Source organism: Trachemys scripta, chromosome 1 (genome assembly GCF_013100865.1).
Source record: "Trachemys scripta elegans isolate TJP31775 chromosome 1, CAS_Tse_1.0, whole genome shotgun sequence".
In the NCBI taxonomy this organism is placed as follows: domain Eukaryota; kingdom Metazoa; phylum Chordata; order Testudines; family Emydidae; genus Trachemys; species Trachemys scripta.
The window spans coordinates 226374361-226399476 of NC_048298.1; the positions used below are offsets into that span (position 1 = coordinate 226374361).

A 25116-nucleotide genomic window follows, 5' to 3' on the forward strand; every position below is an offset into this window, starting at 1 on the left:
GGGGAGGCGAGGGGGCTTCCTAGACCCTGAGAGGGGCCCTAGGAGCACGTGCAGTGACAGTGGTGTGAGGTGAGTGTGCTGCCGGGGGGGAGTCCTCTCTGGCCCTAGCTGGGGGCAGCCTGCCTGCACCCCAAACTACTCATCCCCGGCCCCCCCCCCCCCCCGAGCCCCCACCCCCCGCCAGAGCCCTCACCCCTCCACCCCAACCCTGAGCCCCCTCCTGCACTGTGAACCCCTCATCCCCAGCCCCGTAGCCCTCACCCTCACACCCCAACCCTCTGCCTGAGCCCCTCCCACACCTCAAACCCCTTATCCCCAGCCCTACCCCAGAGCCCTCACATTTTTACATTATTTCAAAAAATATATATCAGTTTAGAAGGCAGGTCTGTGGGGGCGTGGGATTTGGACCTGGTCTGGGCACCAACAAAAATTATACAAACCTGCTGCCCCTGGGTACAAGTTAGATGTGCATAATGAAAAATGGTGATGTGTACTTTTTTGAAGCCTACAGTCCTTATGCAACATTTCTGCCAGGAGAATAATAGCAGAAAAAAGAGTTGGGTTCAATATTTTTAGGATCCTTCTTCACAAACAACTAAACCGGCTTCAACCCACACCTAGAAATCTGGGAAAACTAAATGCACCCTTCCTGAGTGCCCTTAACAGGCAGAACTGCCACAAGTACTCCAAGGATATGTCTACACTACGAAATTAGGTTGAATTTATAGAAGCCGGTTTTATAGAAATCGTTTTTATACAGTCTATTGTGTGTGTCCCCACATAAAATGCTCTAAGTGCACTAAGTCGGCGGACCACGTCCACAGTACCGAGGCTAGCGTCGACTTCCGGAGCGTTGCACTGTGGGTAGCTATCCCACAGTTCCCGCAGTCTCCACCGCCCATTGGAATTATGGGTTGAGATCTCAATGCCTGATGAGGCAAAAACAGTGTCACGAGGGATTCTGGGTACATGCCATCAGCTTCCCCCCCGTAAGAGCAACGGCAGACAATCGTTTCGCACCTTTTTTCCTGGGTTACCTGTGCAGATGACATACCACGGCAAGCATGGAGCCCGCTCAGCTCAGCTCACCGTCACCATATGTCGTCTGTGTGCCGGCAGACGTGGTACTGCATTGCTACACAGCAGCAGCTAATTGCCTTTTGGCAGTAAACGGTGCAGTATGATTGGTAGCTGTCATCGGCTATCTGGGTGCTGGCAGATTTGGGACTGCATTGCTATACAGCAGCAGCTCCTTGCCTTTTGGCAGTAGATGGTGTATTACGACTGCTATCCGTCGTCGTCGTACTCCTCAGTGAGTTCGGTCAGAGGCACCTGGGCAGACATGTTTTGTCTCCTGGAGACTCAGTCCTGCCGGCAGACCTATTGCACCGTCTTGATGATGATGGCTAGCAGTCGTAATGCAGCATCTTCTGCCAAGCACCCAGAAAATGCCAATGGCTATCAGTCATGCTGCACCATCTGCTGCCAGCCTAAGATGTAAAAGATAGATGGACCAGATTTGTTCTGTATTCATTTGCTTCCCCCTCCCTCCGTGAAATCAACGGCCTGCTAAACCTGCTAAACTCAAAGATTGAGTTCAATCTTTGGGGGGGCCATTCTGTGTGACAGTTGTTTGTGTTTCTCCCTGATGCACAGCCACCTTTGTTGATTTTAATTCCCGGTAAGCCATGTCATCACTCGCTCCTCCCTCCCTCCCTCCGACAATAGTTTCGCGCCTTTTTTCAGACCAGACGCCATAGCACTGGGATCATGGAGCCCGCTCAGATCACCGCGGCAATTATGAGCACTGTGAACACCACGCGCATTGTCCTGGAGTATATGCAGAGCCAGAACATGACAAAGCAAAACCAGGCGAGGAGGCAACTGCAGCACGGTGACGAGATTGATGAAGAAATTGACATGGACCTCTCACAAAGTACGGGCCTCAGCAACGTGCAAATCATGGTGTTAATGGGGCAGGTTCATGCCATGGAACACTGATTCTAGGCCCGGGAAATAATTACAGACTGGTGGGACCGCATCGTGTTGCAGGTGTGGGACGATTCCCAGTGGCTGTGAAACTTTCGCATGCGTAAGGGCACTTTCATGGAACTTTGTGACTTGCTTTCTCCTGCCCTAAAGCACCAGAATACTAGGATGAGAGCAGCCCTCACAGTTCAGAAGTGAGTGGTGATAGCCCTGTGGAAGCTTGCAATGCCAGACAGCTACTGGTCAGTCGGGAATCAATTTGGAGTGGGCAAAACTACTGTGCGGGCTGCTGTGATCCAAGTAGCCAATGCCTTCAAAGACCTGCTGATATCAAGAGTAGTGACTCTGAGAAATGTGCAGGTCATAGTGGATGGCTTTGCTGCAATGGGATTCCCTAACTGTGGTGGGGCGATAGATGGAACCCATATCCCTATCTTGTCACGGGAGCACCAAGCCAGCGAGTACATAAACTGAAAAGGGTACTTTTCAATGCTGCTACAAGCCCTGGTGGATCACAAGGGACGTTTCACTAAGATCAACATGGGATGGCCGGGAAAGGTACATGATGCTCGTGTCTTCAGGAACTCTGGTCTGTTTCAAAAGCTGGAGGAAGGGACTTTCGTCCCGGACCAGAATATAAGCGTTGGAGGATGTTGAAATGCCTATAGTTATCCTTGGGGGCCCAGCCTACCCCTTAATGCCATGGGGCATGAAGCTGTACCCAGGCAGCCTGGACAGTAGTCAGGAGCTGTTCAACTATAGGCTGAGCAAGAATGGTGGTAGAATGTGCATTTGGACGTTTAAAAGCGCGCTGGTGCAGTTTACTGACTCGGCTAGACCATCAGCGAAACCAATATCCCCATCGTTATTGCTGCTTGCTGTGCGCTCCACAATATCTGTGAGAGTAAGGGGGGAGATATTTATGGCGGGGTGGGAGGTTGAGGCAAATCGCCTAGCTGCTGATTACGCACAGCCAGACACCAGGGTGATTAGAAGAGTACAGGAGGGCGCAGTGCACATCGGAGAAGCTTTGAAAACCAGTTTTGTGACTGGTCAGGCTACGGTGTGAAACTTCTGTTTGTTTCTCCTTGATGAGCCGCCCCCCCCCCCCCCCCGTTCACTCTACTTCCCTGTAAGCTAACCACCACCACCCCCCATTCGAGCACCGCTTGCAGAGGCAATAAAGACATTGTTACTTCACATTCACGGTTTCTTTAATTCATTACACAAATAGGATAACTGCCAAGGTAGCCCAGGAGGGGTGGGGGAGGAGGGAAGTGCCGGGTGAGGCGGGGGAGGAGGGCAGGACAAGGACACACTGCACTTTAAAACTTATTGAAGGCCAGCCTTCTGATGCTTGGGCAATCCTCTGGGGTGGATTGGCTGGGTGGCCGGAGGCGGGCCCCCCCCATTCTTGGGTGTCTGGGTGAGGAGGCTGCGGAACTTGGGGAGGAGGGCTGTTGGTTACACAGGGGCAGTAGCGGTGGTCTCTGCTGCTGCTGCCTTTCCTGCAGCTCAACCATAAACTGATATGCTCCAGCGTGATGCTCCAGCAGCCGTAGCATCGACTCTTGCCTTCTGTCAGCAATCTGATGCCACCTATCCTCTTCAGCCCGCCACTTGCTCTCTTCAGCCTGCGATTCAGCCTGCCACCTCTCCTCTCATTCATATGTGCTTTTCTGCACTCTGACATGGTCTGCCTCCACGCTTTCTGCTGTCCTCCCACGCTGACAGAGCACATTTGGAGCTCCAAGAACATATCATCCCGAGTCCGCCGTTTTCTCCTTCTATTCTTCACTAGCCTCTGTGAGGGAGAAACATTTGCAGCTGGTGGGGAAAAAGGGAGAGGTGGTTAAAAAGACATTTTAGAGAACAACGGGTACAGTCTTTCATGTTACATTTTGCTGTTCACATTATACAGCACATGTGCTTTTGTTACAAGGTCGCATTTTTACAGTTGTAAGCCCTGTGTTTGGCAGTAAGTATTTGCAGGATCAGTCCACTAGTAATTAAATTAAAAATTCAGGATGAAATATGCAAGCCAAACACATTTTAAAACAAAACAAATGTCAGTTTGTGCAGAATCGAATGCAATGACAATCACGTTACATTTAAAATATTTCTTTAAAAGTAAGATGCAAAGAATAAGCATTTTTTACTGATAGATAGGCTGGGGGCCACATTTTTTTTACTAAACTGCATTTGTAAATCCATTGACTTCATCCTCATTGATTTCAAAAGGGATTTTCAGGATGTAGGTGTAGAATTTGGCCTCAATGTTTGAATGACATTAAATCAGTGAAGGTTTAATAAACCAAATAGTTGCACAATTTAATCTATCACACACCAGTTGTGTCACTAGCTAGAGGTTCATTAGCAATTGTTATCATGTTGACAAACTCAAACTAATCTCTGATACTTCTTTTGTTCTTAACTGTAATTACTTAATATCCTGACAATTAGGGCTGTCAATTAATCACAGTGAACTCATGTGATTAATTTTTTTGAGTTAATCTGATTAAAAAAATTAATCATGATTAATTGCACTGTTAAACAATAGAATACCAATTGAAATTAAATCTTTTTAGATGTTTTTCTACATTTTCAAATATATTGATTTCTTTTACAACACAGAATACAGTATAGGGTACTCACTTTATTTTTATTACAAATATTTTCACTGTAAAAATGATTAAAAATGTTATTTTTCAACTCACCTCATACAAGTACTGTAGTGCAATCTCTTTAGAATGCAAGTTGAATGTACAAATGTAGAATTTTCTACAAAAAATAACTGCACTCAAAAACAAAACAATGTAAAACTTTAGAACCTACAAGTCCACTCAGTCCTACTTCTTGTTCAGCCAATTGCTAAGACAAACAAGTCTTTACATTTATGGGAGATACTGCTGCCTGCTTCTTATTTACAATGTCACCTGAAAGTGAGTACAGGTGTTCGCAATGCACTTTTGTAGCCAGCGTTGCAAGGTATTTACGTTCCAGATATGCTAAAAATTTGTATGCCCCTTCATGTTTTGGCCACCATTCCAGAGGACATGCTTCCATGTTGGTGATACTCATTAAAAAAAAATAATGTGTTAATTAAATTTGAGACTGAACTCCTGGGGGGAGAATTGTATGTCTCCTGTTCAGTTTTACCCACATTCTGCCATATATTTCATGTTATAGCAGTCTCGGATGATGACCCAGCACATGTTCGTTTTAAGAACACTTTCACAGCAGATTTGACAAAACGCAAAGAAGATACCAATGTGAGATTTCTAAAAATAGCTACAGCACTCCACCCACGGTTTAAGAATCTGAAGTGCCATTCAAAATCTGAGAGGGATGAGTTATGGACTATGCTTTCAGAAGTCTTAAAAAGAGCAATACTCAGATGCGGAAACTATAGAACCCAAAACATCAAAAAAGAAAAATCAACCTTCTGCTGGTGGCATCTGACTCAGATGATGAAAATGAACAAGCATAGGTCCGCTCTGCTTTGGATCGTTATTGAGTAGAATCCATCATCAGCGTGGATGTACGTCCTCTAGAATGGAGTTGAAGCATGAAGGGACATATGAATCTTTAGCACATCTGGCATGTAAATATCTTGCGACGCGGGGTACAACAGTGCCATGCGAATGCCTGTTCTCACTTTCAGGTGACATTGTCAACAAGAAGTGGGCAGCATTATCTCCTGCAAATTGTAACCAAACTTGTTTGTCTGCGTGATTGGCTGAAGTAGGACTGGTTGGACTTGTAAGCTCCAAAGTTTTACACTGTTTTATTTTTAATGCAGTTATTTTTTTGTAGAAAATTCTACATTTGTATGTTCAACTTGCATTAAAAAGAGATTGCACTACAGTACTTGTAATGGGGGAATTGAAAAATACTCTCTCTTTTTTACTGTGCAAATATTTGTAATAAAAAATAAATATCAAGTGAGCACTGTGCACTTTGTATTCTGTGTTGTAATTGAAATCAATATATTTGAAAATGTAGAAAACATCCAAAAATATTTAAATAAATGGTATTCTATTATTGTTTGACAGCACGATTAATCGCGATTAATTTTTGTAATCACTTGACAGCCCTACTGACAATATATGTGTCCCATTCTATGCCTGGAAATTAGTTTAAAAAAATAGAATCACTGGGACCCCAGCTAGACACTGATTCTACTGTACAGAAAAGCCCTTTACTATATTATTCTCTGTTGTCACAATGTGACATTAGAAATGTCTCCACAACAGACAAGACATTTTTCACACCAGTATGGTTTCTGAATTGACTTCACATTTGCTGATTGCCTGCACCTACAAGTAACAGGAATATAGGCATTAGATCATGCTCTTTGGAATTTGTTCAAATCTATTTGGGCTCCTCCTGTGAGCCATGAAAAGGATTCTTTCAAACAGAACCACATGGGAAAACAACGGTGCAGAAAACTTCCCATATTGTCATGGAGTGGGAGACAACAGCTGGGTATTATGAAGAGGACACAGCTGTTGATTACTCTTTTAAATTGGCTTTCTTCACTTGAAGTTCAATATTTATTTGTACCAGTTTGAATTTTTTAAATTAAATCTATCTTTGTAGCTTTTATTTCCTGCTCCTTCTGCACCATTCAAATCAAGGGATTTGCTCCTTTTGCACTCACTTTGCATTGGTGTAAATGATTGCCCAAAAGCAGAAGGCAGTGGAGAATCAGGCCCTAGGTCTTATGCCTGAGTGGGACTGAGCATTACCCATTGGTTTCAATAGAAATTGTGAGTTCCTAGCAGCACATTTGAAGATCAGGCCTTAACTACTTCTTTTTTTAAAGATTTCTTTTAGTGCAGACAATTCCAAAATCTCTCTCAATGTCCTAATTTCTGATTGTTCTATGATATTATCAGAAGCAGCCAGAAAAGGATTTGGTGGCAGATCCTCAGCTGGTATAAAATATCATAGTTTCGCTGTAGTCAATGAAGCTATGACAATTTACACCAGCTGAGGATCTGCCCTTTGGTCTTTTTCTCCCCTGTGACTAGCGAGACATTTTCTGCTAAGATATCTATTCTAATATACAGTGCTACAGTACCAGTAATGAATGTAAAATCTGGTGGGATGGAGGGAGCCTATGGAATCCCAGCTGTCAATACCAGGAGAAATGAATGTGCTGTTGGGGAAGAAGTTTTAACTATGGTTTTATGTTGGCCATACTGGTTTCTACTTTGTTGTTCTTGGCCTCCATATTTGGTACCCTTCTTTATGCCACAGTTAGCACCCTTTTCTAAAAGTGCGGGGAAATAGGAGAGTCAGGTGATTCAAAGTCTGCCTAGTAACAATGAAGTTATTTAAGGGATGTTCATCCACCCTTCAGGGCTACTCGCCACTTGCTGCTTGTTGCCTCAGGGCTGCCAGAGGTAGTAGCCTGACTGGGATCTCTGCTACTGAGCTGAGGAGTAGTCCAGTGACCCACACAAGCGCACGGCTGCTAGAAATCCCCAAGACAGACCAGGTCTGCAGAACTCGAACTTATTCCATCCCGACCTCTCACACACAATCATCAACTGTAGGTTCACATACTACACACATGACCACGGGTCAAGAGTGGAAGACAGAAGATCAGCGAAACACCAATGACTTACCTGTTCACCTGCTTGGTTCCTGAGTCTCCGAAGTTCCTGATCCTGCATCCTGTCAGCTTGAATCCTACTTTCTTTGGGGTCTGCTTATCTTCTGCTGTCAACGAGACATGGTAGTGTGGTTACTCTCATTACTCTTATTGTGGATCCCTTGTTTCTGTAAGGGCCTTTGGGTTTTTGGCTTTATGCCATATTCCATCCATTGACAACCAAGCCTGTTTTGTACTGTTTTCATTAAGTTGGGGGGGCCTTGTTTACTTCTACACCTGTATTCAGTTAATAAACCCACCTGCTTGCACCTTACCAACCAGTCACGTCTTGTCTCACCACCTAAATGGGCCAATGACTAGATGTGGGTGGGCGTGGAGAACCTGAATTTAGCCCCTTCTGAGGTCACACAGTTCCAGGGCTGACTGATTTGGTCCAAGGGCTAACAGCGTACATATACAATTTGTCAGTTGATACCCATTAAGAGGAGCTGCTCTGTCAGTTGATAGAGGAAGTTTAGATGTCCAGGTCTACTTGTAAAATAGAGGAGTCCTGAATATAAGTTTGATATTACCTCACCCACCTTGTCTCTCTCTAAATCTGAGGACAGAAATGGTGTTTTTATAGTCTGGAAATCCCAGCAGGAAACAACTCTGAAATAGGAAACTTTATTCTGTGAAGAGAAAAGAGGTGAGTCACTCAGGGAAATGCTCTGCCCACTGTGGTTTCTTTAGATCTCCTGTTAATAAATACATTGCACATTATTTCAGCCTGGAAAGCCAAACATTACTGCACAAATTGTGTCATCTTAAGAACAGGGAACAGAAAAAAGAATGCTTCTAAAGGAAGGAGCTTCGGAAAAGGAAATGAGCCAGAGGGTTTACAATGAACAGAATATTTAAGACAGTTATTAAAGACCAAAATTGATCTATCTAGAAAGGGTTGAGTGGAAAAGGAAGACATCTATAAGTTGTATCAACTCACCCATCCCCAACATGTGCTAAAATTTGCCTAAGGCTATGTCACTCTCAGCATAATTGATGTTGCTCAGAGGTGTGAATAAAACACTCAGTGACATAAGTTACACCAAAATAAGTGTGGGTGTGGCCAGTGCTATGTCAGCGAGCACTTCTCCTGCCAACATAGCTTCTGCTGTTCACAGAAGTGGTTTATTATGTTGACAGGAGGCAGGGTTGCCAGTCAAAGGATGTTTATTCACCTTAGAGACTAACAAATTTATTAGAGCATAAGCTTTCGTGGACTACAGCCCACTTCTTCGGATGCATCCGAAGAAGTGGGCTGTAGTCCACGAAAGCTTATGCTCTAATAAATTTGTTAGTCTCTAAGGTGAATAAACATCCTTTGACTGGCAACCCTGCCTCCTGTCAACATAATAAACCACTTCTGTGAACAGCAGAAGCTATGTTGGCAGGAGAAGTGCTCGCTGACATAGCACTGGCCACACCCACACTTATTTTGGTGTAACTTATGTCACTGAGTGTTTTATTCACACCTCTGAGCAACATCAATTATGCTGAGAGTGACATAGCCTTAGGCAAATTTTAGCACATGTTGGGGATGGGTGAGTTGATACAACTTATAGATGTCTTCCTTTTCCACTCAACCCTTTCTAGATAGATCAATTTTGGTCTTTAATAACTGTCTTAAATATTCTGTTCATTGTAAACCCTCTGGCTCATTTCCTNACAGCCCACTTCTTCGGATGCATCCGAAGAAGTGGGCTGTAGTCCACGAAAGCTTATGCTCTAATAAATTTGTTAGTCTCTAAGGTGCCACAAGTACTCCTGTTCTTTTTGCGGATACAGACTAACACGGCTTCTACTCTGAAACCGTTTATTCACCTGTGTGCCTCAGTTCACATGTAAATTAAGCATTGTAAGCCAACACAATGGAAGCTCTGTTTACATGTGAAATCAACATGAAGTCAGCACACCAGGGAATAAACCCAGGGTGGCAGTGTGAGGGGATCATGCTAACTCCGGGGACAAACAATGGATTTTGGGGTATATACAAAGAAAGCAAAAGGACACTTATTTACCCTGCACCTGCGGAAATACTTGGGCAGTGTGATTACATTTGTGAAAAAGATATCCCAACCAACCTTGGTTGCAAACACTGCAAGAAGGCTTTGGGTAAGAATAGACTGCTTTAGATGGATGGTTAGCCCAGGGATTCTCAAACTTCATTGCTCTGCGACCCCCTTCTGACAACAAAAAATACTACACAACCCCAGGAAGGGGGACCGAAGCCATAGCCCGCTTGAGCCCCGCCAAAGCCCAAGCCCCACCACCTGGGGTAGGAGGACAAAGCCTAAGCCCAAGGGCTTCAGCCCCAGGTGGGGGAGACTGTAACCTGGGCCCCACCACCCAGGGTGGAAGCTTCCACCCCAGCAAGTCTAATGCCACCCCTGGCGACCCCATGGGGTCGCGACTCACTTTGAGACCCATTTTGAGAACCTCTGGGTTAGCCTATTAAAATTAAGTTTAGTCTCTAGAAAGAGTGTATGGATTTTGTTTTATATGTAATCTTTCTGTTTCCATTATCCTTAGTCACTATTTCTTAAATCTTAACCTTTGATAATAAATGTATGATTGTTTTCACTATAAATATATCTCAGTGCTGTGATGGTATATAAGAGCTGATCCTCAGCTGACTCAAACAGTCTGGTGTGTGCACTGTCCCCTTGGAGAGAGCAAACCTGGTATTTCTGTGAGTAGCCAGTGATGGGCTGGATATCACAGGAGAATGCTTCAAAGGGACTCAAGGACTAGGGTACACCTATTAACCTGCAAAGCAAAGTAAGAGCTCAGAGGACATTGTTTGGGTGGCCAACAGACTGGAGGTATCATGGAGCTGATACCTAGTTAAGCACCAGCAAGTCTCTCTCTCTCCTTGGAGACTGGGGGGATAACAAGGTGACAGTCCTAGGCACCCCAAGAAATCATCACACGAGAGTATCTGCAATCTTTTTTTGCCAGATCTAGTATAATACCCTTTCCCTTAGCCTAGGATTACCATATTTTGTGCCTCCAAATGGAGGACACTCCCAGGGGCCCCGGCCCCGCCCCCAGCCCCGCCTACGCCCCCGCCCCAACTCCGCCCCTCCCAAAGTCTCCGCCCCCTCACCTGCTTCCCACGAACATTTGAGTCGCGGGAAGCCTGTAGCAGGTAAGGGGGGGTGTGGGGGGAGGAGGTGCGGCCCAGGCTGGCCCCCCGGCGGCTCCAGCCTGGGTCGGCTCGGGCCCTGGGGTGCCGGCCCCGGCCCCCGGCCGACCACCCCCGGCCCACCCAGCACTGCCGGCCCCCGGCAGCCCGGCGCACCCACCGGCTCCCGGCCCCGCAGACCCCACGGCTCCCGGCCCCGCGGCCCAGCGGACCCCCCGGCTCCCGGCCCCGCGGACCCCCCCAGCTCCCGGCCCCACGGGCCCCCCGGCTCACGGCCCCGGACTGGCTCCCGGCCCCGCGGGCCCCCCGGCTCACGGCCCCGGACTGGCTCCCGGCCCCGCGGACCTCGCGGCCCCGCGGACCCCCCGGCTCGTGGCCCCGCGGCCCAGCGGACCCCCCCGGCTCCCGGACCCCGGCCCCGCACGCCCGGCTCCCCGCCCTGCCCCGCGCCCACCCCGGCCCGGCACTGCGACCCCGGCTTGGCACCATGCCTGCGGCCCCGGCCAAAGAGGCCCCGGCCGAGCCCTCCCGATTTTCCCGGACATGCCCGGCTTTTGGGAATTTCCCCCCGGACGGGGATTTGAGCCCCCAAAAGCCAGACATGTCCGGGAAAATCCGGACGTATGGTAACCCTACCTTAGCCAGGTGTCTGAGTGGTTATTAGGGCCCACGAGGGTTAGTGCCTACCAAGATCTAGCTGCTGAAGCACCTTTAGAGCTTGCCTCTGAGTAGGGCTGGCCCACAACATTTTGGCACCTGAGGCGGGGAGCTCAAATGATGCCCCCATCCCCCCTCGCTTGGGCCAAAACTTTGAAAGGTCTCAATTCTACCTTCTTCCTGTTCTACTCCTCTTACGGTACTGCTCTGCTACCTACCACAATAAAAGAGAACTAACAACTTAAAATGCCTTGTTCAAAAATGTTAAGTAACACTTAACTTTCAAACGCCTGAACAGCAAATGTAACTTTTGTCTGTATAGTAAACACTGGCATTTTTATCTGTTTGAGTAATCAAAGTGGTGCTTTCTGTGCCTTCTTGGTTGCAAAGATTTGAACTGCTTCCTGAAGGTCCACAGTCTGGGCCAGCTCATGCTCTATTGAGATGGTTGCAAGGCCAACCAGCTTCTCCTGTGTCATCATGGAGTGTAGATTTGTTTTTATTAACTTCAGCTTGGAGAAGCTGCGTTCTCCACTGGCAACTGTTACAGGAAATGTTAGAAGTATGCGCAGAGCAACAAAAGCATTTGGAAAGAGGGTGATCATATTTGTGAACATATATTCCAGAATAGCCTTTAGAGTTGATCCTGCTGAAATGTATTCTGAAATGGATTTCAGTTCATCACCTAAATCACTTGCATCAATATCGCACATGTAATCATGTGTCACTGTCTCTAGTGCCCTGCATTGCTGGTGTAGGTTTTCTTCAGGTATAGTGAGGTGTTTTGGAATATCATAACATCCCAAATATACTGCTGTGTTCCTTGAGCTACATGAAACATTCAGCTGACTGTATTGCACAATCTAGCACCTGGTTAAAGAATTCAACTTTGAATTGTTGTTTGAGGTCTCTTATGGGATTATCCCGTGCCTCGTAATCAAAAGGTAGTCTTCTTCGGTGACTCTTGTATTCTTGAATAGGTGGGAAAATAGCTTCAGTGTGAAGTTCCTCTGCCAACTTCTGTGCACTATTCAGAACATTTTGAAATCTCTCATCTCACCGGTAAGACTGTAAGGTATGACTTGCTTTGTCCAGTTGTTCCATTGCTCCAGATATATCAAGGTCAACACCTTGGAGTCTCTTGCTTACAACATTTATTTCAAACAGTAAATCATCTATCTTGGTGTTTGATAGGCTTTATCGCCTCCACTCGACTTTCCCATCGTGTGGCACTCAGTGGTTTCAGTGTCAGAGAAGATGTTCCCAGATGTTACTTCAAAATTTGCCATCAATGAGTTGATGCAGAGAAAAATACATAGTTGCTTTGAATTACATTAAAAAATTCAGCAGCCTCACTAGAAGTGAATGCTGCATCACTGACCACCAAGTTCAATGAATGAGAACTGCATGAGACAAAAAAGCTTGAGGGTTTAACTCTCGGATCCGTGTCTGCACTCCTCTGTTCTTTCCTCTCATGTTGGCACCATTATCGTAGCCCTGACCTCTTGTGTCAGCTATCGCAATTTTTAAATATCTTCCAGATTTTTAAGAAGCACATTTGTCATACCAGCTCCTGTAGTATCATCAATGTCAATAAATTCTAAAAAATGCTCTGACAGTCACCATTGCAGGGACATTTTCACTAGGTTCTGTTGTTGTTACAAAACACACCATTAAAGTCATTTGTTCCGTCCAGAATAACAGAGTAATATCTTGCTGACTTCAGATCTGCTACAATCTTCTGTTTGACTTTTGTTGCCAGTAACTGTATGATCTCACTTTAAATTGTTTTTCCAGGGTAGTGGTGTATGTACATTTCTTGGGTGGTGACTCTTCTTAGATGCTCCTGCTTAGATACAGCATCAAACTCAGCCATCAGCTCCACAATTTTAAGGATGTTTCCATTATTTGGCACATACAGCTGATCTGAAGTGCCACGCAGTGCTAGGTTTTGGGTAGCAAGCATTCTCACAATGGCAGTGAGCCTTTTCGGAACATTTTGCCAGTAAAGAGACTCTTATGTAATCTTCTCTTGATGCCGATCATCTGTGGTGGCCTTTAACCTTAGTCTCATCTCAAGCTCTTTCCACCTATGGAATGCTCTCTGGTGATTTGCTGCCTTCTCATGGCATGCCAGATTTCTAGCCAGATTTTTCTAGTCCTTTGTTCCTGTAGAATGTGTCTGGAACACTAGACTGGATGAGTTTGCAACAAAAACAGTATGCAGCATTCTGGGTTTTTGAGTACCTAAGCCATGGCTTCTCCACTTTGTCACCATTGGGAATTTCACACCAGTAAATGTGTTGGATGGAAACTTCTATTTTCATTGTCTTTGGGGAACATGAGTTGTTTTCACTTGCTGTGGCCCATGCAGTACAAGGAAGTCCCTCGGGCTACTGCTCAAGGGGGTCCACAGTCCTGGATCATCTAGACTTAAGGAACTAAACTCAGCAGCAGCTGTTTCTTGCACCTCCACCACACTCTTCTCTGATCTACACTTTTCTACAGGAATGTGCAACATGGTTACATCCATTTCAGCTGGAGATATGGATACTGCAGTAACTGCCAGATCACCTGCACGCTGACTAACTGGAAGATCAGGCATCTCCTCACCACTCACATCCTCACTGGGGCCGGAAGGCTCACCGTGAACATTTCTGTCTATGTATCTCAGGAGAGCTCCTTCCTGCTTAGATAGAAAAGCCTCCTTTGCTTTCTTTTTTCTGAATGCTGCCCCAGAGGGGCGTTTTCTTCTTTCACTCATGACTGCTGTTCTGTGCCAGCTATAGTGGCTCTCAACACTCAATTGAAGGGGACAAATAAGCAGGCTGGTAGCAGGGCCTGAGTGAGGGAGGATATCAGCATCTTAAGGGCCTAACTGGCTCCTACTACTTCAGTTGACTGCCTGCTCTACTCAAGTGGTTCAGGGAAGCAGCAGAAAACAGGAAGCTCCCTGAGAAGCTGGTGTTAATCAGTCCAGGCTCCTGGGGGTGCTAGAGAGGTACATAAAGGCTCTTCCTCCTCTCTCTCCCTGCAGCTCCTGCTGCTTTCTGTTATTCCCTCTCACCTTTTCTCCTGCCTGCCTGTCTCTTGTGCCCTCCTTCCTCAAGCACAGCACTCCACCATCTCAGTGCAGCGAGCAGAGAGAATACCAGCAGCAGACAATTTTCTACACTCTGGGACCTAGTGTCACCCCCCCATAGTCTGGCACTGGAGGTGGCTGCCTCAGTTTGCCTCATGGTAAGGCCAGCCCTGCCTCTGAGTCACAGTACACTGGGCACAGGTCCTGGCACCGTAAGGGTTTGTTGTACTCCAGTACTGAGCAACCCCCAATAATTACATCTGCTTTCTAGCTCTCACTTATAAGCAATCTGCAAAGAGGGGGGGAAATGTGTTTGTTCCTCTTTGTTAACTTATGATTTGTTAAAGCCCTTTTCCCCACAAGCAAAATGTATATGTGAGTGGTGGAGTTGGGGGTCTTCTTATTTTTTAGATTAGTAGTTTAAGTCTTCTCTACCTTGGAAGACTCAGTGGACATGATTTATGGTCAAGCTACAACCCCTTTATACTGGTTCTGCCAGAGCAAAGGTACTATAAACCTGGTGAATCCAGCCCTTGGGGTATTCCCCCAATATAAAGAGGGCATAGAGCTGATATACAACAGCTCTAGGCTACATTCTGCCACCCTCCTTTTTCCTCTCTACATAGAAATAACACCCAGGAGGATGTGGAACACAACTGTTGCATCTCAGTTCTGGTTCCAAAATCCATTCACTAAGAAGCAGAGAAGACATTGCAGTTTAGGGGTAATGGAGATGGTCAGACTTGTGCTATCTGCTGGAGCTGAAGGGGGCAATGTCATTTTTTTCCTTTAATTTCCACAAATTAGTTAAAACTTGTCTACACTAGGAATACAAAGTACAATTTGCACTGTAGAAAGCTGCAATGGTGCACATTAGACAGCGTATTTCAGGTGCACAATGTTCACATGCAGCAATTCCTGCAACTGCTGTGGACTGTTGCACCTATCCCACTGTTGTAGGGCCAGGGCTGGCTCTAGGTTTTTTGCTGCCCCAAGCAAAAAAATTTTTGGCTGTCCCCCCCCCCGTGCTTTTTTTTTTGCGTTTACACATGTTTGCACTTTGCAGTTTTGTTTTGAAGGTTTAAAATTTAAAAAAAATGAAAACAGAGAATTTGTAGTTAGTGAAATAAAACAATTTCCTACTAGTGTAATTTTAACATTTAATTTTAACAAAAACACAACAAACAATTTGAGTTCAACCATACACTGTAATGAAAAACTTTAGTGTCTTCCAGTTTCTCATAAATTAAAAGAATTTATATGAACTGAATTTTTCTGGTTTTTATACTTGCGTAGTCTTTTAATAAGTCAGTGAAATCTAAATTTTTTGCAATAGTACTTTCAATTGAAATTAATGCCAGTCCTGACATATGATTTTGAGACATGGTGGACCTCAAATAATTTAGTAATTTCAATTTTGAGAAACTGCGCTCACCAGAAGCCACTGATACTGGTAATGTTAAAAGCATGCGTAATGGTATAGCAGTGTTTGGAGTGAAAAAATCATTTCTTGCTATAAATTCTAATACTTTTAGAGGAGAAGTTTTAGGACTTATTAGCTCAGATAAAGCTATTAATTCATCATACAATTCTACTGCATCAATGTCAGCAGTGTTATCAGTACTGAGCGCTAAATGTAGGTCTTGGCACTGCTTCATGAGGTCTTCTTTGGAAAATTGATTTTTAATATTTCCAATATCGTATAAAAATTCAAAAGTTTCACAATGACCATGTAACTGACAAAATTTTTCTTCAATGGAAGTTATAGCTACATCCAAAATACAATAGAAACATTCAACTTTAAACCTTTCGTTTGGATCGAGAATAGGATCATCATGAGCCTCATAACAAAAAACTGTCTTGTTTTTTTCCTGAGGACGAATGAATTTGAGGTGCAAACGTTGGTTCAAAATCAAGATCCTCTGCTATTGTTGTTGCTTCTTTGACAGTTTCTTCAAATCCTTCATCTGAACGGTATTTTTTTTTAAATATTCCAGCGTTTTATTCAAAATCATCTTTGCCTCGGATATGTCTATGGTTATGTTCTGCATAACTTTGCTGGTCAAATTAATTTGATTTAGAATATTGTGCCAAATAACCGTGCAACATGAAAATCGAAACTGCATCATTTTCTGAGCAAATGTTTCAGCTTCATGTCGAAATGAAGGATCATACGACAAGTCCTGGCTTATTTCGAATAGTGCATCGTAAATCTCTCCTGATGAATATCGGAATGGTCTAATAGCTTCTATCCTGCTTTCCCATCTAGTTTGACTCAGAGGTTTAAGTGTGAGTTTTTGTTCAAGATGCTTCTTCAAGACTGCCCAACAGTGTGTGGAAGCACTAAAAAAGTTGTAAATTGCTTGCACTGTGGTAAAAGATGAAACGGCATCTTTAGATGATTTGGCGGCATCACTGACAACCAGATTGAGCGAATGCGCATGGCAAAGTTTGATTGTTTAAATTCAATATTCTTTGCTGTACACCTGCATGTCGTCCTCGCATGTTTGAGCCATTATCGTACCCTTGGCCGCGCATATTTTCTAAAGGTATTCCATAGTGTTCCAATCTCTGTAGAATTACATCTGTGAGGGCTTTCCCAGTAGTTTCATTCACTGGTATAAATTCTAGAAAGTGTTCACAAATTTTCACTTCTGCATTTTCATCAATTTTCAGAAATCGTAAGACTATTGACATTTGCTCGGTTTTGCTCAGACCTTGAGTACAATCAACTATAATTGAGTAATATTTGGCATGTTTCAAATTCAATAAAATTTCATTATGCACTCCATTAGAAATTAATTCTATTATCTCATTTTGTGTATTTTTACCCAAATAATGGGTGTGAATCTCTCCATCTTTCACTCTTCGTACATGCTCAGCCATAACATTATCAAATTTTGCCAATAACTCAACCAATTTTAAGAAATTTCCATTGTTATATCCACGAAATGCGAGGCACTGTTCAGCTAGGAAATTAATGATTGCCAATAAACGTTCCAACACTGCTTGCCAACGTAGAATTTCTGAATTTAGTTGACGTTGCTGTACCGCATCGATTGTTGTACCGGTATGTAATCTGTTTGACAGCTCAATCCAATTTGTCAATGAGCGTAAATGATTTTTTGATGTTTCATGTTCTTTCAAATGCTGATGCAAATTTCGCCAGTCATTAAAACCTGCAGTTGCCAGAAAAATGTCCGAGTTACAGAACAGTTTGCAGCAAAAACAAAAAACTACATCTTTGGTCTGTGAATACACTAACGACAATCTATTAATTTGTTCCCCATTTTTCATTTTTTTCTTCATACTGGATGGCATAAATCGACAATTTGACTCATTAAATGGATATTCAAATGTAGGATCTAGTTTTGAAGGACCTTTTTTCACAATAATAATTCGCATTGTATCAGTAATTAATGTCGGCCATGTACTTGGATCCGATCCTATGTCAGTCTCTCCACCTTCCAATAATTGTTCTTCAGTTTTAGATTTGGATAACAGTTCTTCATTTCTGGACTCTTCAGCTGAAGTAGTAAATCTTTGGATGGATTGTGATTGTTCATCTTTATCAGTTAGTGAAGATAATCTTTGGTCAGATTGTTGTTCATCTTTATCAGTTGATAAAGGTAATCTTTGGTTGGATCGGTCTTCATCAGTTGATGAATAATCACCTTCAGTGCATTGCTTAGAGCTTTCTCCTTGATTGTCGACTTTTTTAAAATACTTTTTTGAAGTATGAGATAGTTTTTCTAATTCTTTTTGCCGTTTCTCTCTTTGTTGCCGGTAAGCAGCACCAGAAAGTCGTTTTCATTTTTGTCCCAGCATTTTAGCCCTATAACCACTGGCACCAACGCGAAACGGAAATTAGCGCGAACGGCGCCGATAGGGCAGCACAGTACACACACGTAATCGTGATTTGAGTGACCGTGTCACAACATGACATGATATTTTTCACGTCACACTCCTATTGCACTACTGTACTTGCTGTAGATAAGGCGCTAGTCACTGGGGCGAGAGAGCTCCCCACGAGCTCGGATACACACTGGACCCAGCCCTGCTGGCATTTTCCCAGCGCTGAGGCCACCCAGCTAGGAGCCCGAGGGGCATGCAATGGAGAGAGCTCTGGGGATGGAGGAGCCAAGGAAGAGGTGCTGGGCTTGCTGGGCAGATGCTGCTCCTCTCTGCCAGGTCGCTCGCCCCCTGCAGGAGGGGAGGCAGAAGGAGACTCCAGGCACTGGAGTGCTGTGAGGGGCTGGGGAGGGAGGCAGCAGCCTCTGGGGCTCCAGCAGACAGAAGCTCCCCAGGAGTCCTGGGGACCCTCCCGCCTGGCCCGACTCTTACCCTGCTGCAGATCTGGCCTGAGGTGGAGTCATCTCTGGTCACCGCCGCTCCCAGGGCCGGGGTTGGGGCTGCTGCTGGATCCCAGCCCTGTTCATCCTTCGGCTTCGCCGTGGCCCTGGCACGAGCTGGGCTCAGCCCGGGCTGCCGCTCCCCTCCCCTCCCTTTCCCCTCCCCTGGCAGGAGGCGGCACAGGGAGGAGGAGGCAGAGGCGAGGACAAGCCGAGGAGGAGCGGACCGCCTGGGCGCCATGTTCCCCCGTCTTCTGCAGCCGGAGCAGGGCCGCGCTACCGGCTCCCGCCTGGGGGGGGGGCCACTTCCCACTGCCCGCGGGAGAGCGGCGTGAGCAAGCAGAGGAGCGGCCCGTCCTCTGAAGCCGGGGCAGGGCCGTGCTACCAGCGCCTGCCTGAGGGGGGTGGGGGGAGTGGCCGCTTCCCGCTGCCCGCGGGAGAGCAGCGCGAACAAGCCGAGGAGCGGCCCGTCCTCTGAAGCCGGGGCAGGGCCGCGCTACCAGCTCCCGCTGCTCTCCCGCTGTCAGCGCCCACCCCCCAGGCGGAGCCAGTAGCGCGGCCCTGTCCCGGCTGCAGAGGACGGGCCGCTCCTCGGCTTGCTCACGCCGCACTCCCGCAGGCAGCGGCCACTTCTCCCCTAGCATTTTGCCGCCCCATACATTTTGCCGCCCTAGGCACCAGCTTGTTTAGCTGGTGCCTAGAGCCGCCCCTGTGTAGGGCATACCTGACTGTAATGCCTCCTACTGGATTAGGATGATGCTGCAGTACACCCTATCTCAGTTTCCTTTCTCCAGGAGCCAGTAATTCCACTTCAGGCATATTTGATTCAAAAATACTCTCCTTAGGACTTGGTGTGACAGGGTTGGGACTCACCACTGCAGCACCTCCTACTGGTCATCTCGGGGAATTGGTTTGATCCAGTAAAGCAGCCCCTTCTGGTGGCATCCCGCCTGTCGTCTCACCTTTGGTTGGCGTGCGGACTCACGTTGCTCCCAACGCGCAGCGTCCTCTTCTGGAACACTGTCCTCCGACAATGTCCCTTTGTCCATTCGCACCCCCTTCCAGGGGCTGGATGACCCACAGTCCTACACCTTCAAGTCCAATCCCCACGGTCAAGGATCTGGTGTAGTTTCGGCTGGCCGCTCCCTGCGGCCAATAGCTGGGTGTACTGCCAAGGGGAACAAAGGGAAGGGGGGGACCCAGGCCCGCCCACTACTCTGAGTCCCAGTCCAGAGGCCCTCTAGCAACAGCCTCACTGTCCTTCTTCTCCCTCTGTCTGTTCCTCTGGACTGCTTCCCCAACTGCCCTCCTTCCCGCTAGGTCCTTTCCTACAAGGCCGGCCGCCTGGCAGGCTACGGAGTAGGACCTTCTCCCACTCTCCAAGGCTGGCCTGCACTGCACTGTCTCTGGTGCTGGCCTCCCAGCTCTGGGGACAGACCTTCCTCTCTGAAGGCCTGAGACAGACTGACTGCTCTCTCCCTGAGCAGGCTTTTATATGGCTGAGCTGGGCCCTGATTGGCTGGCCCCAATCTGTTCTCTGATTGGCTCGCAACAAGCCCTTCTCTCATTGGCTGCCGGAATACGCAGGCGCCCGGGCCTGCCGCAGCCCACACTCTCCGGGCGTGGGGCAGCCACCCCACCACACTTGGTTATTACAATAATCCTACAAAAAGTCCCGAATAAATAAAAGATACTTCTAGCTCTCAGAGTTACTTTGAAGTGTGCCCTTTACATTCAGTGCCCAGTCCCCTCATTTTCTCTCAGTCTTTAAATCCTCCTCATGGCAGGAGCCCCAGTTCTCCTCCTGGATCTGAGTAGTTCAAACAATTATTATCACCTATCTTGCTTCCAGGAGCTGGGTGGCAATTTCTTTCTGTGTATCTTCTCCATATGGCCGTAGGCCCAGCTCTCCTCCTGGTGGCAGGTAATTCAAACAATTATTATCCACCTCCTTATCAGGAGTTGCCAGCTCTCTTCCTGGTGCTGGGTTGCAATTTATTTCCCTCCACTGGCTCCACTTACTCCTTAGGCTCAGAGGATTTGGCTGCCTTCTCCTACTGGTGTCTGCTCCTTACTAAGTCAGGGACTGCACACTGCATGAGCTTTCTTATGCCCAGTGTCTGCAGGCATCTGCCTGCTATGTAGGAGGAGACCAGCATGCTGGCCCCTCCCTTCTCCCAACTCATTCCTTATTGCAGTGTTTCCCAATCAGTGTGCAGCAGATTTTTTGAGAAGCTACACTTGAGAACAAAGAAACCTTCCCTTGCATTTTAATGAGTGTTGGAGCCAGATCGCTTTCTGTACTTTTGTTCTCCGGGACGAGGCCCCTCTCAAATATTATGCATGTTTCACATTCCATTCCTCAAAGCGAGGTTAAGATAGCAAATTTCAATTCTGCGGAGTAAAGGCAGGGGAGGATGAAGTAAGGGGGGAAAGCTGCCTTCTGATTGGTCATCTGCCTCACTGCCCTGCCTCCTCCAGGGGCAGAACAGCCAACCAGAGCTCAATCTCCCTCTCCTTCCCCACTCCCGTCCTGTGAGCAACAGGTTGGCTCTGCTCCTTCCCTCCTATGCTAAAATGTAAGTCCCTGGAGCCACCCCCAAGCCTGGAAGGGGAGTGGGGACCTCACTTCAGCCCCACAGGGTAGGGAAGGGCGAAGAACCCCGGAGAAGCAGAGTTGAGGGGTGGGAAGCTGGGTGGGCCAAACTGGTGGGGGGCAGAACTGGTGTGAGGTGGGGGCTGGGTGGGGATGGGGGCAGAACTGGTGGGGCCTGTGTGGCGCAGAATTGAGTGAGGTGGGGGCTGGACTGGTGGAGGGTGAGGACAGAACTGATGAGGGATGGGGCACAAGATTGATTTGGAGGTTGGGGGGCAGAATTCATTTCTGGGCAGGGATGGAAAGATGTGGGGGTGAAAACTCCTGCAAGAGGGGCCAAAATCCTCATGGCAAATACATTGCGGAGCATGGGCATCATTAACACACACACTCTCTCTCTCTCTGGGGATGGGCAGGGGCAGTTCAGCAAGCGTTAGAATGAAAAAAACAATAAAATCTCTTTGTAAATAACCTCATGTTTTGGAGGACAATTCCCTGACTTGTTGGGGTCTGACACATTTATTTTTTGATCTCTTGAGCTTGGCAATACTCTGAGTGGGACTTAATTAATTATATTGCATTTAAAAACAGTGGAGAAAATTACACACACTTGGGAAGACTATTTTGGGAATGAGAAGAAATGATTAATTATTAAGTGCTTGTCATCCAAAAATATTATTCTCAAGTGCATGTCACTTTTTTCACTGAGCATGCTTTTGTCCAGAGTTCTTATATTTAGCTTTAATGTTTGTTAGTTTCCACCACTGAAAATGTTAATTCTGGCACAAAAGACAGATCGCAATCTAATGTCAGCCGCCATGGTTCTTTTGATTTTGACCTTACTAGCCCTGTTCTGGATTGGCTCATGAATATTCATGAGGTCATCTGGAGACAATTTGGTGGTGTGCCTCAAAATAAGTTAAAATATCCAGCTGTGCTATGGTAGAGGAAAGGTTGGGAACACTGCCTTTCTAGCCGGGTGAGAGAGGAGCCTTGCCCCACCCTCTCTGCAAGACTCCAGGTCCCAGACCACTAGGGTATGTCTACACAGCAAAGAATAACACATAGCTGTCTAGGGTTGCCAGGTGTCCAGTTTCCAACTGGAACGCCTGGTTGAAAAGGGACCCTGGCGGCCGTTAAAAGTCTGGATGGCTGCCCGCAGCGGGGCAGGCAAGGTGCCTATCCAGCTCCGCATGGCTCCCAAAAAGCTGCCGACATCTCCCTCTGGCTCCTAAGCTTAAGGAATGGCCAAGGGGGCTCTGCACACTGCTCCTCCCACCAGTGCCAGCTCTGCAGCTCCCATTGGCCAAGAACCATGGCCAATGGGAGCTATGGGGGTGGCGCCTGCAGGCAGGGGCAGTGTGCAGAGCTGCCTGGCTGCACCTCTGCCTAGGAGACAGAGGGAGATGATGGCAGCTTCTGGGAGCCGCCTGAGGTAAGCGCCACCTGGAGCCTGCATCCCAAACCCCTTCCCATGCTCCAACCCCCTGCCCCAGCCTGGAGCCTCCTCCTGCACCCAAACCCCTCATCCCTGGCCCCACCACAGAGCCTGCACCCCCAGCCCAGAACCCATACCCCCTCCCATACCCCAACTCCCTGCCCCAGTTTGGAACCCCTTCCCACACTCTGAAACCCTTGCCCCCAGACCACAGCCCCCTCCTACACCCCAAACCCCTAATCTCTGGCCCCACCCCAGAACCTACACCCCAAGCCCAGAGCCTGCACCCCCAGTGCGTGGAAATTATAACTTGGGGCAGAAAGCTGTTGCATATCTCTCTCCACATTGAGGGAGGGGGCAAATTTTATGAACTTACACTGTACAGTTCCCTGGGTTTACACTCCAGACGGGGGTGTGCACTTGAGTATTGGGCAGTTCCTTAGCTGAGTCTACCCATGCCGAGGTGATCTAAGCATCTGCATGTATACCTGCAACTGGGTGTCTCCCTATCTGTATGTGTGCTGGTTAAGTGCAGTCTGAAGTCTGAGGGAGGGCTTGGCTGGTTTGCCTTAATTTAAAGGGAGCTTGGGCTGGTGGGTCAGAGGTACCCCAGTTCCAAGTGGCACCCCAGGGGGAACCTGTCACAGTTCCATTGGACCTGCAGTTACTGAATCGCTAATTAGTGCCCCAAAATGGTTATTTAGACCAGTGGTTCTCAACCAGGAGTACATGTACCCCTGGGGGTATGCAGAGGTCTTCCATGGGGTACATCAGCTCATCTAGATATTTGCCTAGTTTTACAACAGACTACGTAAAAAAGCACTAGCGAAGTCAGTGCAAACTAAAATTTCATACAATTACTTGTTTATATTACTCTATATACTATACACTAAAATGTAAGTACGATATTTAAAAATGAGAAAGCAATTTTTCAGTAATAGTGTGATGTGACACTTTAGTATTTTTATGTCTGATTTTGTAAGCAAGTAGTTTTTAAGGGAGGTAAAACTTGGGGTATGCAAGACTAATCAGATTCCTGAAAGGGGTACAGTAGTCTGGAAAGGTTGAGAGTCACTGATTTAGACAATCAGCTAGCATTAAGTGAAAATGATTGCAAATGCCAGGCACAAAAAAAGAAGTCAATTGAACCCATTTTGAAACTGTCCCATAATGTCTTCATTGCTGAAAGACCACCATGATACTCCCAATAGCTGTCAGATCATCATAGAATCATAGAATATCAGGGTTGGAAGGACCTCAGGAGGTCATCTAGTCCAACCCCCTGCTCAAAGCAGGACCAATCCCCAACTAAATCATCCCAGCCAGGGCTTTGTCAAGCCTGACCTTAAAAATCTCTAAGAAAGGAGATTCCACCACCTCCCTAGGTAACCCATTCCAGTGCTTCACCACCCGCCTAGTGAAAAAGTTATATCCAACCTAAACCTCCCCCACTGCAACTTGAGACTATTACTCCTTGTTCTGTCATCTGCTACCACTGAGAACAGTCTAGATCCATTCTCTTTGGAACCCCCTTTCAGGTAGTTGAAAGCAGCTATCAAATCCCCCCTCATTCTTCTCTTCTGCAGACTAAACAATCCCAGTTCCCTCAGCCTCTCCTCATAAATCATGTGCTCCAACCCCCTAATCATTTTTGTTGCTCTCCACTGGACTCTTTCCAATTTTTCAACATCCTTCTTGTAGTGTGGCCCAAAACTGGACACAGTACTCCAGATGAGGCCTCAGCAATGTCGAATAGAGGGGAATGATCACATCCTTCGATCTGCTGGCAATGCCCCTACTTATACAGCCCAAAATGCCGTTAGCCTTCTTGGCAACAAGGGCACACTGTCGACTCATATTCAGCTTCTCGTCCACTGTAACCCACAGGTCCTTTTCTGCAGAACTCCTGCCTAGCCATTCGGTCCCTAGTCTGTAGCAGTGCATGGGATTCTTCCGTCCTAAGTGCAGGACTCTGCATTTGTCCTTGTTGAACCTCATCAGATTTCTTTTGGCCCAATCCTCTAATTTGTCTAGGTCCCTCTGTATCCTATCCCTACCCTCCAGCGTATCTACCATGCCTCCCAGTTTAGTGTCATCTGCAAACTTAGATCAACCTCTAATAGTGAAAAAAGGTCACTCCTAAAACATCAAAATGATGTGCTGCGAAAGTTACTGTAGTAGAATAGGAGTACTTG

The 25116-nt window shown here is 46.7% G+C and overlaps 1 long non-coding RNA gene across 3 annotated transcripts; it reads right to left on the minus strand.

Moving 5' to 3' along the window:
* Nucleotides 1-3617: 3617 nt before the first annotated feature.
* Nucleotides 3618-21095, minus strand: LOC117870670. Of its 3 annotated transcripts, none has more exons than XR_004644017.1 (4): nucleotides 19850-21095; nucleotides 8194-8283; nucleotides 7626-7719; nucleotides 3618-3816 (listed from the first exon to the last, which is right to left on the minus strand). It is a non-coding gene; the product is annotated as an uncharacterized LOC117870670 (long non-coding RNA). The 3 variants fall into 3 exon arrangements; XR_004644019.1 differs by lacking the exon at nucleotides 19850-21095 and adding an exon at nucleotides 19761-19826; XR_004644018.1 differs by lacking the exon at nucleotides 8194-8283.
* Nucleotides 21096-25116: the final 4021 nt, after the last annotated feature.